The 16,154-nt window shown below is 50.3% G+C and overlaps 1 protein-coding gene and 1 pseudogene across 3 annotated transcripts in view; both read right to left on the reverse strand.

Annotated features, from left to right (window-relative positions):
• The window catches only part of LRRC25 (leucine rich repeat containing 25), a 197,528-nt gene that overhangs the window by 142,311 nt on the left and 39,063 nt on the right, over positions 1-16,154 (reverse strand). The gene's annotated exons all lie outside the window — the stretch shown is intronic.
• On the reverse strand, positions 12,797-12,916 carry LOC130352902 (5S ribosomal RNA; annotated as a pseudogene).

Raw genomic sequence — 16,154 nt, forward strand, 5'->3', positions numbered from 1 at the left:
GCTGGTGGAGTCTGAGGCCTTTTAGAAATTTGTAGCCATTGGGACACCGCAGTGGAAGGTACCCGGACAAAACATTTTTGCACAAAAGGCAATCCCCAACCTTTACTCCATTGTGCAAAAGGAAATTATGGCATGTCTGGCACACAGTGTAGGGGCAAGGGTCCATCTGACCACTGATACCTGGTCTGCAAAGCATGGTCAGGGCAGGTATATCACCTACACTGCGCATTGGGTAAACCTGGTGACGGCTGCCAAGCATGGAATGCGTGGCTCTGCAAAGGAGTTGGTGACACCGCCACGACTTGCAGGCAGGCCTGCTGCCCCCTCCTCTACTCCTCCTACTCCATCCTCTTCCATAACATCCTCGGCCGAGTCCTCTTCCACTGCTGCGTCTTGCTCCATATCACCGGCACCCCCCCCCCCCAGATCCCCAGGAGCTATTCCACATCCCGGATATGGCAGTGTCACGCCATCTTGGGGTTGACTTGCTTCAAAGCGGAAAGTCACACCGCACCAGCGCTCCTATCGGCCCTGAACGCACAGGTGGACCAGTGGCTGACTCCGCACCAACTGGAGATCGGCAAGGTGGTTTGTGACAACAGAACAAATTTGTTGGCGGCATTGAGGTTGGGCAAGTTGACACATGTGCCTGCATGGCACATGTGTGTAATCTGATGGTACAACGCTTTGTGCTCAAGTACCCAGGCTTACAGGATGTCCTGAAGCAGTCCAGGAAGGTGTGTGGCCATTTCAGGCATTCCTACACGGCCATGGCGCACTTGTCAGATATCCAGCGGTGAAACAACATGCCAGTGAGGCGCTTGATTTGCGACAGCCCAACACGTTGGAATTCAACACTCCTAATGTTCGACCGCCTGCTCCAACAAGAAAAAGCCATCAACGAATATTTGTATGACCGGGGTGCTAGGACATCATCTGCGGAGCTGGGAATTTTTTGCCACGTTACTGGAGGCTCATGCGCAATGCCTGTAGGCTCATGCGTCCTTTTGAGGAGGTGACAAACCTGGTCAGTCGCACCGAAGGCACCATCAGCGACATCATACCTTTTGTTTTCTGCATGTCCTGCGAAGAGAGCTGGATCAGGCAGTAGATGAGCGTGAAGAAGAAGAGTTGTGGACACCATCACCACCAGAAACAGCCTTATCAGAATGGCTTGCTGGACTTGCGGCATCGCTGGAAGAAGATTGTGAGGAAGAGGAGTCAGAGGAGGAATGTGGCTTTGAAGAGGAGGAGGAAGACCGACCACAGCAGGCATCCCAGGGTGCTCCTTGTCACCTATTTGGTTCCCGTGGTGTTGTACGTGGCTGGGGGGAAAGGAGATTATACCTTCCCTGACATCACTGAGGACGAGAAACGGGACATGAGTAGCTCGGCATCCGTCCTTGTGCAAATGGGTTGTTTCATGCTGTCGTGCCTGTTGAGGGACCGGATGAAGGAGAACGACCTGTACTGGGTGTCCACGCTACTAGACCCCCGGTATAAACATAAAGTGCCTGACATGTTACCGCATTACAGCAAGGCGGAAAGTATTCAGCAGGTCCAAAATAAATTAAGAAGTATGCTGTACACAGCGTATAAGGGTCATGTCACAGCACAACAGGGATCTAACAGGGGAAGAGGTGAAAGTAATCCTCCTCCTCCTCCCACGAACACGCCGGCAAGGACAGGATGCTGTATAGACATGCTGTTGATGGAGGACATGCGGAGCTTTTTAAGTCCTACGCATCGCCACAGCCTTTCGGGGTCCACCATCAGAGAACGACTTGACCGACAGGTAGCAAACTACTTGGCCTTAACCCCAGATATCGACACTCTGAGGAGCGATGAACCCCTTGACTACTGGGTGTGCCGGCTTTCCCTGTGGCCTGAGCTATCACAATTTGTGCTCGAACTTCTGGCCTGTCCTGCTTCAAGTGTCCTGTCAGAAAAGACCTTCAGTGCAGCAGGAGGTATTGTCACTGAGAAGAGAAGTCGCCTTAGTCAAAAAGTCTGGATTACCTCACCTTTCTTAAGATGAATGAGGGATGGATCCCGAAGGGACTGACACTGGGCGATACATTTGACTGAACAAGGCCTGATCAGATGAGCTGCCTTGGGCTAAAAATGGTCCACACGCTGCTGTATTTGAACTCTGAATGCCGGATGATTTGCGTGACTTATACGCCACCAACTAGGGTTCAAACAGCAATGTTTTAGGGCACTTTCTGCCTGGCGAAACAAACAGAAAATTTATTCCAGCCAGGTGTACATGCCTAATTTTTCTGGCCTCTGCTGCTGCAATTGTTATGGTGCTGCAATTTTTCTGGCTGCTGCTACAGCTGCGGCTGCGACAATACCCAATTTTTCATCCATGTGTACATGCCTAATTTTTCTGGCCTCTACTGCTGCACTTGTTATGGTGCTGCAATTTTTATGGCCGCTGCTACAGCTGCGACAATACAAAATTTTACAGCCAGGTGTACATGCCTAAATTTTTCTGGCCTCTGCTGCTGCACTTTTTCTGGTGCTGCAATTTTTCTGGCTGCTGCTACAGCTGCGGCTGCGACAATACCCAATTTTTCGCCCATGTGTACATGCCTAATTTTTCTGGCCTCTGCTGCTGCACTTGTTATGGTGCTGCAATTTATATGGCCGCTGCTACAGCTGCGACAATACCAAATTTCCAGCCAGGTGTACATGTCTAATTTTTCTGGCCTCTGCTGCTGCACTTTTTCTGATGCTGCAATTTTTCTGGCTTCTGCTACAGATGCAGCTGCGACAATATCAAATTTTTCATCCATGTGTACATGCCTAATTTTTCTGGCCTCTGCTGCTGCACTTGTTATGGTGCTGCAATTTTTCTGGCCGCTGCTACAGAAGTGTCTGCAACAATACCAAATTTTTCAGGCATGTGTACATGCCTAATTTTTCTGGTACTCTGCTGACATCTCTGTCTCTTTTAGAGACTGTGGATATTAGATGTATGCTAATGTATATGACATTTTTGACAAAGATTTCTCATAGGTAGCACCCACTATCCAAAAATGAGAAATTCCCAGACCCAGGCCCCACCTCTGCGGCAACAGGAACCCATATATTGCCTGAAGGACACAGCCTGGAGTTGGTTGATGCACCAGTACACACCCGGGCTTTACAATCCCCTCCAAAAAACAACAACATTTTAGAAATTTTTTAAAGAAATACCTTTGTGTAAGAACAAGTGCATATCCAACAGTTAACAAGACTCTATAATGCAGGACGGTGGACCACCCAAAGACATTCTTCTCAAAAATAATAAACCACACAATGTTTGACATTTTTTTACAAAAACGAATTCAATATGTGTGTAAGCGCATCTGTCTCCAAAAGATCAGATCACAAAATGACTTTTTTCGCCTAAAATGATGAAGCAGAGTTAATCCCTGTCTGTATTTATTTATTTATTTTAATTAAAAAATCACACGCAACAAGAGTTCCGTTGTGTAACGATTAGCATTCTGGAAAATTCAATTTTATTACCGATAAAATTATCAGTAAATAAAAAAAAAAAACACTACCCAAGAGTTTTTAATTACCCCATACATTGCACCAGGAGCAGTCAGGAGTAGGCCTCAGCAGTACCCAAGAGGCTTTAATAACCCCCTACCTTTGCACGATCAATTGCGAGATCGAGCAATACCAGATGTGTTATGCCCTCAGATTTCCAGTCCGCAGCCGCGCTCCACTGAACGGATTAGCGTGTCTCTATCTTTCAAGGACAGGTGCGTGTTGCACGCTGAAACCAGTTCGTGATAGGCATCTGGAATTGCAATTATTTAACCTTAAAACGAGGAATTACCAGTATGTGAGGGTCATAAGCTGGCGTTGATTAAGTCCCTGCCCTTTGTACACGACGCCCGTCGCTATAAGCGATTGGATTATTTAGTGAGTTAGTTAGTGAGGTCCTCGGATCGGCCGAGGCGGGGTAGGAAAAGGCCCTGGCAGAGCGCCAAGAATTTAACGATCATTATTGAAATTTGCATTAAGCATGTATTTAGCTACTGCTAATCATCCAAAAATTTAAGGCCCAAGGCCAGAGGCACCAGGGAGGCAAGTAGTTCCTGAAAGACACAGAATGAGTCTGGATCATGTATTTGCAGTACCCAAGAGGTTTTCCTAACCCCTTACATTTAAAGATCAATGTTTACATTTGCATTAAGCATGTATTTAGCTACTGCTAAACTTCAAAAAATTATAGGCCCAAGGCCTGAGGCACCAGGGAGGCAAGTAGTTTGTGAAAGACACAGAATGAGTCTGGAGCAGTCATTCGCAGTACCCAAGAGGGATTCATAACCCCTTACATTTAAAGATCAATGTTGACATTTGCATTAAGCATGTATATAGCTACTGCTAAACTTCAAAAAATTATAGGCCCAAGGCCAGAAGCATCAGTTTTCCCCATATTAGGAGCATAGTTTTCCCCAGATTAGGCAGCATAGATGTCCCCAGATTAGGAGCATACTTGTCCCCCAGAGTAGGCAGCATAGATGTCCCCCGGATTAGGAGCATAGTTGTCCCCCAGATTAGGCAGCATAGATGTCCCCCAGATTAGGAGCATACTTGTCCCCCAGAGTAGGCAGCATAGATGTCCCAGAGATTAGGAGCATACTTGTCCCCCAGATTAGGCAGCATAGATGTCCACCAGATTAGGAGTTTAGTTGTCCCCCAGATTAGGAGCATAGTTGTCCCCCAGATAAGGAGCATAGTTGTCCCCCAGATTAGGCAGCATAGATGTCATCCAGATTAGGCAGCATAGATGTCCCCCAGATTAGGCAGCATAGATGTCCCCCAGATTAGGCAGCATAGATGTCCCCCAGATTAGGAGCATAGTTGTCCCCCAGATTAGGCAGCATAGATGTCACCCAGATTAGGCAGCATAGATGTACCCCAGATTAGGAGCATACTTGTCCCCCAGAGTAGGCAGCATAGATGTCCCCCAGATTAGAAGCATACTTGTCCCCCAGATTAGGCAGCACAGATGTCCACCAGATTAGGAGCTTAGTTGTCCCCCAGATTAGGAGCATAGTTGTCCCCCAGATAAGGAGCATAGTTGTCCCCCAGATTAGGCAGCATAGATGTCACCCAGATTAGGCAGCATAGATGTCCCCCAGATTAGGCAGCATAGATGTCCCCCAGATTAGGCAGCATAGATGTCCGCCAGATTAGGAGCATAGTTGTCCCCCAGATTAGGCAGCATAGTTGTCCCCCAATCAGCGCGGGTCGATCAGAGCCAATCAAAGGGCCGTATGTGGCAAGCGGGCCGTACAATGCCCCAGTCTGCCCTAGAGGGTTTCATAACCAACCACAATAGAGAAAATTTTGTTGTAGGAGCATGGTCAATCTACTCAGACCCATCTGTCATTGGTGGCTGGAAATCCTGGCTGATCCATCCCTGATTCATCTTGACAAACGTCAGTCTCTCCACATTTTTAGTGGACAGACGAGTTCGCCGTGGGGTGACTATGGCCCCGGCCGCACTAAACACCCGCTCTGATGGCACACTACTGGCCGGGCAGGACAGCTTTTCCAGGGCAAACTCCGCTAGTTGCAGCCATAAATCAAGTTTAACTGCCCAGAAATGCAGTGGATCTTGAACGGTTGTTGGCAGGGTCATGTCGAGGTAAGCCACCACCTGCTGGTTCAGGTCCTGCTCCATGTCCACCTGCTGCTGATGAGTAGCTTTCCTATGCGGCTGAAGGAAGGTACTCATCAGCGACTGTAGACTCAGGCTGCTGCTGATTGAGCCGGTACTGCTCCTGCCACCCCTCCCCTCCCCAGCAGCCGTAGCAGTGGAAGGTGAGCACAGAGGGCCCCCGAGTCAGACCTGCGAGTGGATGGACCATGTGGCCGATAGGCATCGGCCAACCGACTACGTAAAAGCTCCCTGAAGTAGGTCAGTTTGTCCTCCCTCTCAGTGGGTGTAAAAAAGGCCCCCATTCTGGGCCGGCAGCGAGGGTCTAATAAGGTGGAGATCCAGAAGTCATCGTGCTGACGAATTTTGACAATTTGGGGGTCACTACGCAAGCAACTCAGCATGCATCGTGCCATTTGTGACAGTGACTCGCTGGGACTACCTGCCTCCATCTCCACTGCATACTGCCACGGTGTGTCTGGGTCCTCTGTCTCGCCTCCCTCGTAATAACCCTCCAGCTCCTTTGGCTGCTCCTGCTCCTCCTCTCCTGTCCAATGACCAGAAACACCAGCCATCTCATCCACCGTAAACTGTGCTCCGCTCTGCCCCTCATCATCCTCCTCCAGTTCATCCCCCACAGGACTCATGTAGCCTTCTGATGTAGGCGCAACGTCTCGATTGCCGGCCAGCCATGTTTTCAATCATTTTTTGGAGTAAATGTAGGAGTGGAATTACGTCGTTCATGGCGTAATTTGAGCTACTAACAAAAAATGTGGCTTTCTCAAAGAGCCACAGCAAACGGCAGGTGTCACATATGAGCTGCCACTCGTTCACATTGAAGTTACATAGGGGAGTACTCCTATCTGCTTGTATCATCAAAAAATCTGTGATGGCTTTTCTTTGTTCGTATAGTCTGTCCAACATATGGAGGGTGGAATTCCAACGCGTGGCAATGTCACAAATGAGACTATGTTGTGGGATACCGTTCTGACGCTGCAGCTCAAGCAAAGTGTGCTTGGCGGTGTACGAGTGGCTGAAGTGCATGCACAGTTTTCTTGCCATTGTCAGGACGTCTTGCAAATGGGGTGAAGACTTGATGAACTTCTTGACAACCAGATTCAACACGTGTGCCATGCAGGGCGAATGGTTCACACTTCCTTGTCGCAGCGCGTCCACAATGTTCTTCCCATTGTCGGTCACAATGGTTCCCATTTCCAGATTTTGTGGAGTAAGCCATACTGAGATTTCTTCCCTAATGAACTTCAGCAGTTCCTCCCCTGTGTGACTCCGTTCGCCAAGGCAAACCATGTGAAGGATGGCTTGACACCGCTGTGCCATACACACGTGGTACGATGAAGGGCCTCCGAGATTTGGACGTGCAGTGGAGGCCGAGGACACGGGGGAGGAGGAGGAGGAGGCGCACACTGTAAAAGGACCAACTGCCTGGGAGCGAGAGCGTGGAGGAGGAAGCGGTGTGACCCGTCCAAGTTGCTGTTGTGGCTGTGCAGGAACAACATTTACCCAGTGGGCCATAAAAGACATGTATTGTCCCTGCCCGTAGTGACAGCTCCACACGTCGGCGCTGCCGTGCACTTTTGAACACACCGACAGGCTCAAGGACTGGCCCACCTTCTCTTGTACAAACTTATGCAGGGCTGGTCCTGCCTTCTTCGCAAAGAAATGACGGCTTGGGACTCTCCTCCTCGGCTCGGCACAAGCCATTAATTCCCTGAAAGCTGCAGAGTCCACCAGTTGGAAAGGGAGGGACTGCAACACCAGCAACTTGGACAGGAGCACCTTCAAATTCTGCGCCGTTGGATGAGTGGGCGCATATTGTTGTCTCTTGGACATGGCATCGCCGATCGATTGTTGGCGGAATGGCTGACTACGAGCGGAAGAAGCAGGAGCGCAAGAAGGAGGGTTTGACACAATGCTCCCTTCAGCTGAGGTGGTGGAGCCTTGGATGGATGACGGAGGGAAACGGATGGCCACTGGGTGATGCGGCTGGCTGGACCACTACCACGGTCACAGCCACGGTTATCCCAGGCCGCTTTATGGTGGCGAATCATGTGTTGACGCAGGGCTGTGGTGCCGAGATTGGGACCCTGGCCACGCTTCACTTTCTGCCCACAGATTTTGCATGTGACTACGCTAAGCTCTCCGGATTCTTTATGAAGAACAACCACACCGCAGAGTAGTTGATTTTCCCACGCGCAGTCAGCACTATTTCACTGCTATTGGCGCCGTCTCCAGGAACCCATGTTCCACTACCTCCCTGAATGGTAGCTTGCCGCGAAGCAGGTGGTCTCCCCCTGGCAGGTTTGGTGGGTTCAGCTTAGGATGGCTGTTGATAGCTTCACGCCTTGTATACTGTGGATTTAAGCATCAATAAATCCTTTTCAGAATCGGAACAGAGGGCGGCAACAGAGTAAAATATCAACTGCACCCGGGATTCCCAGCCATTCTCCCATACCGATACTTACCGGGCCCTAAGCTGGGTAGCAGTCTGCGATCTGAGGAGAGCAGGCACATTCAGCTTAGGATGGCCGTTCACAGCTTCACACCCTTTATACTGTGGATTTAAGCATCAATAAATCCATTTAGGTATCGGAGCAGAAGGCGGCAACAGAGCAAAATGTCAACCGCACCTGGGATTCCCAGCCAGTCTCTCATGCCAGTATTTGCCGGGCAATAGTCTGCGATCTGACGAGAGCAGGCGCGTTCAGCTTAGGATGGCCGTTGACAGCTTCACACCCTGTATACTGTGGATTTAAGCATCAATAAATCCTTTTCGGAATCGGAGCGGAAGGCGGCAACAGAGCAAAATGTCAACGACACCCTGGATTCCCAGCCAGTCTCCCATGCCGGTACTTACCGGGCCCTGCGATCTCACGAGAGCAGGCACGTTCGTCTTAGGATGGTCCTTACCCTGTATACTGTGGATTTAAGCATCAATAAATCCTTTTCGGAATCGGAGCGGAAGGCGGCAACAGAGCAAAACGTCAACGGCACCCAGGATTCCCAGCCAGTCTCCCATGCTGGTACTTACCGGGCCCTAAGCTGGGTAGCAGTTTGCAATCTGACGAGAGCAGGCGCGTTCAGATTAGGATGGCCGTTGATAGCTTCTCGCTTTGTATACTGTGGATTTAAGCATCAATAAATCCTTTTCGGAATCGGAGCGGAAGGCGGCAACAGAGCAAAACGTCAACGGCACCCAGGATTCCCAGCCAGTCTCCCATGCTGGTACTTACCGGGCCCTAAGCTGGGTAGCAGTTTGCAATCTGACGAGAGCAGGCGCGTTCAGCTTAGGATGGCCGTTGACAGCTGCACACCCTTTATACTGTGGATTTAAGCATCAATAAATCCTTTTCAGAATCGGAACAGAGGGCGGCAACAGAGTAAAATATCAACTGCACCCGGGATTCCCAGCCATTCTCCCATACCGATACTTACCGGGCCCTAAGCTGGGTAGCAGTCTGCGATCTGAGGAGAGCAGGCACGTTCAGCTTAGGATGGCCGTTCACAGCTTCACACCCTTTATACTGTGGATTTAAGCATCAATAAATCCATTTAGGTATCGGAGCAGAAGGCGGCAACAGAGCAAAATGTCAACCGCACCTGGGATTCCCAGCCAGTCTCTCATGCCAGTATTTGCCGGGCAATAGTCTGCGATCTGACGAGAGCAGGCGCGTTCAGCTTAGGATGGCCGTTGACAGCTTCACACCCTGTATACTGTGGATTTAAGCATCAATAAATCCTTTTCGGAATCGGAGCGGAAGGCGGCAACAGAGCAAAATGTCAACGACACCCTGGATTCCCAGCCAGTCTCCCATGCCGGTACTTACCGGGCCCTGCGATCTGACGAGAGCAGGCACGTTCGTCTTAGGATGGTCCTTACCCTGTATACTGTGGATTTAAGCATCAATAAATCCTTTTCAGAATCGGTGCAGAAGACGGCAACAGAGCAAGATGTCAACGGCACCCGGGATTCCCAGCCAGTCTCTCATGCCAGTATTTGCCAGGCAGCAGTCTGCGATCTGACGAGAGCAGGCGCGTTCAGCTTAGGATGGCCGTTGACAGCTTCACACCTCGTATACTGTGGATTTAAGCATCAATAAATCCTTTTCGGAATCGGAGCGGAAGGCGGCAACAGAGCAAAATGTCAACTGCACCCGGGATTCCCAGCCAGTCTCCCATGCCGGTACTTACCAGGCCCTAAACTGGGTAGCAGTCTGTGATCTGACGAAAGCAGGCACGTTCAGCTTAGGATGCCCGTTCACAGCTTCACACCCTTTATACTGTGGATTTAAGCATCAATAAATCCTTTTAGGTATCGGAGTGAAAGGTGGCAACAGAGCAAAATGTCAACGGCACCTGGGATTCCCAGCCAGTCTCCCATGCCAGTATTTGCCGGGCAGCAGTCTGCGATCTGACGAGAGCAGGTGCATTCAGCTTAGGATGGCCGTTGACAGCTTCACACCCTGTATACTGTGGATTTAAGCATCAATAAATCCTTTTCGGAATCGGAGCAGAAGGCGGCAACAGAGCAAAATGTCAATGACACCCGGGATTCCCAGCCAGTCTCCCATAAAGGTACTTACCGAGCCCTAAGCTGGGTAGCAGTCTGCGATCTGACGAGTGCAGGTACGTTCAGCTTAGGATGGCCGTTGACAGCTTCTCGCCTTGTATACTGTGGATTTAAGCATCAATAAATCCTTTTCGGAATCGGAGCGGAAGGCGGCAACAGAGCAAAATGTCAACTGCACCCGGGATTCCCAGCCAGTCTCCCATGCCAGTACTTACCGGGTCCTAAGCTGGGTAGCAGTCTGCGATCTGAAAAGAGCAGGCGCGTTCAGCTTAGGATGGCCGTTGACAGCTTCAAAACCCTTTATACTGTGGAGTTAAGCATCAATAAATCCATTTAAGAATCGGAGCGGAAGGCAGCAACAGAGCAAATTTTCAATGGCACATGGGATTTCTCGCCAGTCTCCCATGCCGGGCAGCAGTCTGCGATCTGACGAGAGCAGGCGCGTTTAGCTTAGGATGGCCGTTGACATCCTAAGCTAAACGCTTAAATCCACGGTATAGCAGTTTGCGATCTGACGAGAGCAGGCGCGTTCAGCTTAGGATGGCTGTTGATAGCTTCACACCCTTTATACTGTGGATTTAAGCATCAATAAATCCTTTTCGGAATCGGAACCGGAACCTGAACGGAAGGCGGCAACAGAGCAAAAAGTCAACTGCACCCAGAATTTCCAGCCAGTCTCCCATGCCGGTACTTACCAGGCCCTAAGCTGGGTAGCAGGCTGCGATCTGATCAATAACTCCTGAATCAATCAATCCTTTCAGGAATCGGAGGGGAAGGCGGCAACAGAGCAAAATGTCAACGGCACCTGGGATTCCCAGCCAGTCTCCCATGCCAGTACATGCCGGGTAGCAGTCTGCGATCTGATCAATAACTCCTGCATCAATAAATCCTTTCAGGAATCGGAGGGGAAGGCGGCAACAGAGCAAAATGTCAACGGCACCCGGGATTCCCAGCCAGTCTCCCATGCTGATACTTACCGGGCCTTAAGCTGGGTAGCAGGTTGTTATCTGATGAGAGCAGGCACGTTCTGCTTAGGATGGCCATTCACAGCTTCACACTCTTTATACTGTGGATTTAAGCATCAATAAATCCTTTCAGGAATCGGAGGGGAAGGTGGCAACAGAGCAAAATGTCAACGGCACCTGGGTTTCCTAGCCAGTCACCCATGCCAGTACTTGCCGGGTAGCAGTCTGCAATCTGACGAGAGCAGGCGCATTCAGCTTAGGATGGCCGTTGACAGCTTCACACCTCGTATACTGTGGATTTAAGCATCAATAAATCCTTTTCGGAATTGGAGGGGAAGGCGGCAACAGAGCAAAACGTCAACGGCACCCAGGATTCACTGCTAGTCTCCCATGCTGGTACTTGCCGGGCCCTAAGCTGGGTAGCAATTTGCGTTCTGATGAGAGCAGGCACGTTCAGCTAAGGATGGCCGTTGACAGCTTCATACCCTTTATACTGTGGATTTAAGCATCAATAAATCCTTTTCAGAATCTGAACGAAAGGCGGCAACAGAGTAAAATGTCAACTGCACCTGGGATTCCCAGCCAGTCTCCCATACCTGTACTGACCGGGCCCTAAGTTGGGTAGCAGTCTGCGATCTGACGAGAGCAGGCGTGTTCAGCTTAGGATGGCCGTTGACAGCTTCACACCCTGTATACTGTGGATTTAAGCATCAATAAATCCTATTCGGAATCGGAGCGGAAGGCGGCAACAGAGCAAAATGTCAACGGCACCTGGGATTACCAACCAGTCTCCCATGCCAGTACTTGCCGGGCAGCAGTCTGCGATCTGACCAGAGCAAGCGCATTCAGCTTAGGATGGCTGTTGACAGCGTCACACCTTGTATACTGTGGATTTAAGCATCAATAAATCCTGTTCGGAATCGGAGCAAAATGTCAACAGCACCCAGGATTCCCAGCCAGTCTCCCATGCTGGTACTTACCGGGCCCTAAGCTGGGTAGCAGTCTGCAATCTTACAAGGGCAGGCACATTCAGCTTAGGATGGCCGTTAAAAGCTTTATACGCTTTATACGCTTTATACGCTTTATACGCTTTATACGCTTTATACCGTGGATTTAAGCATCAATAAATCCTTTTCGGAATCGGAACGAAAGGTGGCAACAGAGCAGAATGTGAACTGCAACCGGGATTCCCAGCCAGTCTCCCATACCGGTACTTACCGGGCCCTAAGCTGAGTAGCAGTCTGTGATCTGACGAGAGCAGGCGCGTTCAGTTTAGGATGGCCGTTGACAGCTTCACAGCCTTTATACTGTGTATTTAAGCATCAATAAATCCTTTTCGGAATCGGAGCAGAAGGCGGCAACAGAGAAAATGTCAACCGCACCCAGGATTCCCAGCCAGTCTCCCATGCCGGTACTTACCAGGCCCTAAGCTGGGTAGCAGTCTGCAATCTGACGAGAGCAGGCGGGTTCAGATTAGGATGGCCGTTGATAGCTTCTCGCTTTGTATACTGTGGATTTAAGCATCAATAAATCCTTTTCGGAATCGGAGCGGAAGGCGGCAACAGAGCAAAATGTCAACGGCACCCAGGATTCCCAGCCAGTCTCCCATGCTGGTACTTACCGGGCCCTAAGCTGGGTAGCAGTTTGCGATCTGACGAGAGCAGGCGCGTTCAGCTTAGGATGGCCGTTGACAGCTGCACACCCTTTATACTGTGGATTTAAGCATCAATAAATCCTTTTCAGAATCGGAACAGAGGGCGGCAACAGAGTAAAATATCAACTGCACCCGGGATTCCCAGCCATTCTCCCATACCGATACTTACCGGGCCCTAAGCTGGGTAGCAGTCTGCGATCTGAGGAGAGCAGGCACATTCAGCTTAGGATGGCCGTTCACAGCTTCACACCCTTTATACTGTGGATTTAAGCATCAATAAATCCATTTAGGTATCGGAGCAGAAGGCGGCAACAGAGCAAAATGTCAACCGCACCTGGGATTCCCAGCCAGTCTCTCATGCCAGTATTTGCCGGGCAATAGTCTGCGATCTGACGAGAGCAGGCGCGTTCAGCTTAGGATGGCCGTTGACAGCTTCACACCCTGTATACTGTGGATTTAAGCATCAATAAATCCTTTTCGGAATCGGAGCGGAAGGCGGCAACAGAGCAAAATGTCAACGACACCCTGGATTCCCAGCCAGTCTCCCATGCCGGTACTTACCGGGCCCTGCGATCTCACGAGAGCAGGCACGTTCGTCTTAGGATGGTCCTTACCCTGTATACTGTGGATTTAAGCATCAATAAATCCTTTTCGGAATCGGAGCGGAAGGCGGCAACAGAGCAAAACGTCAACGGCACCCAGGATTCCCAGCCAGTCTCCCATGCTGGTACTTACCGGGCCCTAAGCTGGGTAGCAGTTTGCAATCTGACGAGAGCAGGCGCGTTCAGATTAGGATGGCCGTTGATAGCTTCTCGCTTTGTATACTGTGGATTTAAGCATCAATAAATCCTTTTCGGAATCGGAGCGGAAGGCGGCAACAGAGCAAAACGTCAACGGCACCCAGGATTCCCAACCAGTCTCCCATGCTGGTACTTACCGGGCCCTAAGCTGGGTAGCAGTTTGCAATCTGACGAGAGCAGGCGCGTTCAGCTTAGGATGGTCCTTACCCTGTATACTGTGGATTTAAGCATCAATAAATCCTTTTCAGAATCGGTGCAGAAGACGGCAACAGAGCAAGATGTCAACGGCACCCGGGATTCCCAGCCAGTCTCTCATGCCAGTATTTGCCAGGCAGCAGTCTGCGATCTGACGAGAGCAGGCGCGTTCAGCTTAGGATGGCTGTTGACAGCTTCACACCTCATATACTGTGGATTTAAGCATCAATAAATCCTTTTCGGAATCGGAGCGGAAGGCGGCAACAGAGCAAAATGTCAACTGCACCCGGGATTCCCAGCCAGTCTCCCATGCCGGTACTTACCAGGCCCTAAACTGGGTAGCAGTCTGTGATCTGATGAAAGCAGGCGGGTTCAGCTTAGGATGGCCATTGACAGCTTCACGCCTTGTATACTGTGGATTTAAGCATCAATAAATCCTTTTCGGAATCGGAGCGGAAGGCGGCAACAGAGCAAAATGTCAACTGCACCCGGGATTCCCAGCAAGTTTCCTATGCCGTTACTTACCGGGCCCTAAGCATCGTAGCAGTCTGCGATCTGACAAGAGCAGGCACGTTCACAGCTTCACACCCTTTATACTGTGGATTTAAGCATCAATAAATCCTTTTAGGAATCGGAGCGGAAGGCGGCAACAGAGCAAAATGTCAACGGCACCTGGGATTCCCAGCCAGTCTCCCATGCCAGTACTTGCCCAGCTGCAGTCTGCGATCTGACGAGAGCAGGCGCATTCAGCTTAGGATAGCTGTTGACAGCTTCACACCTCGTATACTGTGGATTTAAGCATCAATAAATCCTTTTCGGAATCGGAGCGGAAGGCGGCAACAGAGCAAAATGTCAACGGCACCCAGGATTCCCAGCCAGTCTCCCATGCCAGTATTTGCCGGGCAACAGTCTGTGATATGACGAGAGCAGGCACGTTCAGCTTAGGATGGCCGTTGACAGCTTCTCGCCTTGTATACTGTGGATTTAAGCATCAATAAATCCTTTTCGGAATCGGAGCGGAAGGCGGCAACAGAACAAAATGTCAACTGCACCCAGGATTCCCAGCCAGTCTCCCATGCCGGTACTTACCGGGCCCTAAGCTGGGTAGCAGTCTGCGATCTAACGAGAGCAGACGTGTTCAGCTTAGGATGGCTGTTGACAGCTTCACACCCTTTATACTGCGGATTTAAGCATCAATAAATCCTTTTTGGACTCGGAACTGGAACCGAAGGCGTCAACAGAGCAAAATGTCAACTGCACCCGAGATTTCCAGCCAGTCTCCCATGCCGGTACTTTCCGGGCCCTAAGCTGGGTGGCAGTCTGCGATCTGACGAGAGCAGGCGCGTTCAGCTTAAGATGGACGTTCACAGCTTCACACCCTTTATACTGTGGATTTAAGCATCATTAAATCCTTTTCGGAATCGGAGCGGAAGGCGGCAACAGAGCAAAACGTCAACAGCACCCGGGATTCCCAGCCAGTCTCCCATGCCGGTACTTACCGGGCCCTAAGCTGGATAAAAGTTTGCGATCTGACGAGAGCAGGTGCGGTCAGCTTAGCATGGCCGTTGACAGCTTTACACTTTGTATACTGTGGATTTAAGCATCAATAAATTATTTTCGGAATCAGAGCAGAAGGCGGCAACAGAGAAAATGTCAACGGCACCCTGGATTCCCAGCCAGTCTCCCATGCCGGTACTTACCAGGCCCTAAGCTGGGTAGCAGTCTGCAATCTGACAAGAGCAGGCGAGTTCAGCTTAGGATGGCCGTTGACAGCTTCTCGCCTTGTATACTGTGGATTTAAGCATCAATAAATCCTTTTCGGAATTGGAGCGGAAGCCGGCAACAATTCAAAATGTCAACTGCACCCGGGATTCCCAGCTAGTCTCCCATGCCAGTACTTGCCCGGCTGTAGTCTGCGATCTGACGAGAGCAGGCGCATTTGGCTTAGGATGGCCGTTGACAGCTTCACACCCTTTATACTGTGGATTTAAGCATCAATAAATCCTTTTCGAAATCGGAACGGAAGGCGGCAACAGAGTAAAATATCAACTGCACCCCGGATTCCCAGCCATTCTCCCATACCGATACTTACCGGGCCCTAAGCTGGGTAGCAGTCTGCAATCTGACGAGGGCAGGCACGTTCAGCTTAGGATGGCCGTTCACAGCGTCACACCCTTTATACTGTGGATTTAAGCATCAATAAATCCTATTCGGAATGGGAGCAGGAGGGGGCAACAGAGCAAAACACAAACGGCACCTGGGATTCCTAGCCAGTCTCCCA

This window comes from Hyla sarda, chromosome 1, assembly GCF_029499605.1.
Source record: "Hyla sarda isolate aHylSar1 chromosome 1, aHylSar1.hap1, whole genome shotgun sequence".
Taxonomy (NCBI): Eukaryota; Metazoa; Chordata; class Amphibia; order Anura; family Hylidae; genus Hyla; species Hyla sarda.